The following is a 2,617-nucleotide window of genomic DNA, read 5'->3' as shown; positions in this document are numbered from 1 at the left end:
ACTTGGAAAAAGATCACTACAGGAGCAATATTACCATTTGTGACAACAATGTCAGAAGACCCTGCCTTTCAGGGCGACGACCAACACAGTCACGGAGGTAAAGCTACCTGAGGAAAGAAAAGCCAAAACCTTATACAATAAAGGATGTTAAGTAAGCGAGTACAACTATAAACATAGAAAAGAAAAATCATTGGCAAATAACTCCGTGACTGTGTTGGTCGTCGCCCTGAAAGGCAGGGTCTTCTGACATTGTTGTCACAAATGGTAATATTGCTCCTGTAGTGATCTTTTTCCAAGTTAAACTATTATTCTTCTAACTTGGCTATACTGTACTGATGACGACTAATGAGTCAGAAACACGTGTCTGCAGTTGCATTCTATCTTTTTATATTGTTAATTTTGTATTCACATTCACATTGCGAGTTATTTGCCAATGATTTTTCTTTTCTATGTTTATAGTTGTACTCGCTTACTTAACATCCTTTATTGTATAAGGTTTTGGCTTTTCTTTCCTCAGGTAGCTTTACCTCCGTGACTGTGTTGGTCGTCGCCCTGAAAGGCAGGGTCTTCTGACATTGTTGTCACAAATGGTAATATTGCTCCTGTAGTGATCTTTTTCCAAGTTAAACTATTATTCTTCTAACTTGGCTATACTGTACTGATGACGACTAATGAGTCAGAAACACGTGTCTGCAGTTGCATTCTATCTTTTTATATTGTTAATTTTGTATTCACATTCACATTGCGAGTTATTTGCCAATGATTTTTCTTTTCTATGTATATATATATATATATATATATATATATATATATATATATATATATATATATATATATATAAAAAATGATGTTGGATAATCGAGTACAAATATAAAAATAAATAAGTAAAATCATTGGCTAATACTCGTAAAGTGAATGTGAATTTAGTTGGAAATATATAAAATGATGAAGGTCATCATTCCATACATTTCTGTGCAACTATATACACCGGTGTTTCGGCCTATTTGGGCTTCGTCAGTATAGTGTAGCAAGTTAAAAAAGTTGTTTGTTAACTTGTAAAAGGATTACTACAGGAGCAAGGTTACCAATTTTGGTCAGGTTGTTAGAAGACCCGCAGTCGCAAGGCTACAACTAACATTGCCAAGGAGGTAAAGCTACCTGAGGAAATGAAAAGCCATAACATTATTAAATAAAATGATGTTGGATAATCGAGTACAAATATAAAAATAAATAAGTAAAATCATTGGCTAATACTCGTAAAGTGAATGTGAATTTAGTTGGAAATATATAAAATGATGAAGGGTCATCATTCCATACATTTCTGTGCAACTATATACACCGGTGTTTCGGCCTATTTGGGCTTCGTCAGTATAGTGTAGCAAGTTAAAAAAGTTGTTTGTTAACTTGTATTTATTCTTTACTTTGTAGCTTTACCTCCTTGGCAATGTTAGTTGTAGCCTTGCGACTACGGGTCTTCTAACAACCTGACCAAAATTGGTAACCTTGCTCCTGTAGTAATCCTTTTACAAGTTAACAAACAACTTTTTTAACTTGCTACACTATACTGACGAAGCCCAAATAGGCCGAAACACCGGTGTATATAGTTGCACAGAAATGTATGGAATGATGACCCTTCATCATTTTATATATTTCCAACTAAATTCACATTCACTTTACGAGTATTAGCCAATGATTTTACTTATTTATTTTTATATTTGTACTCGATTATCCAACATCATTTTATTTAATAATGTTATGGCTTTTCATTTCCTCAGGTAGCTTTACCTCCTTGGCAATGTTAGTTGTAGCCTTGCGACTGCGGGTCTTCTAACAACCTGACCAAAATTGGTAACCTTGCTCCTGTAGTAATCCTTTTACAAGTTAACAAACAACTTTTTTAACTTGCTACACTATACTGACGAAGCCCAAATAGGCCGAAACACCGGTGTATATAGTTGCACAGAAATGTATGGAATGATGACCCTTCATCATTTTATATATTTCCAACTAAATTCACATTCACTTTACGAGTATTAGCCAATGATTTTACTTATTTATTTTTATATATATATATATATATATATATATATATATATATATATATATATATATATATATATATGTATATATATATATATATATATATATATATATATATATATATATATATATAAGTAAATAAGCAAAATCATTGGCTAATACTCGTAAAGTGAATGTGAATTTAGTTGGAAATACATAAAATGATGAAGGGTCATCATTTTATTTAATAATGTTATGGCTTTTCATTTCCTCAGGTAGCCTTACCTCCTTGGCAATGTTAGTTGTAGCCTTGCGACTGCAGGTCTTCTAACAATCTGACCAAAAATGGTAACCTTGCTCCTGTAGTAATCCTTTTACAAGTTAACAAACAACTTTTTTAACTTGCTACACTATACTGACGAAGCCCAAATAGGCCGAAACACCGGTGTATATAGTTGCACAGAAATGTATGGAATGATGACCCTTCATCATTTTATGTATTTCCAACTAAATTCACATTCACTTTACGAGTATTAGCCAATGATTTTGCTTATTTATTTTTATATTTGTACTCGATTAAACAACATCATTTTATTTA

This window comes from Diabrotica virgifera, chromosome 8 (assembly GCF_917563875.1).
Source record: "Diabrotica virgifera virgifera chromosome 8, PGI_DIABVI_V3a".
NCBI lineage: Eukaryota > Metazoa > Arthropoda > Insecta > Coleoptera > Chrysomelidae > Diabrotica > Diabrotica virgifera.
Note: the sequence above shows the minus strand (reverse complement) of the source record.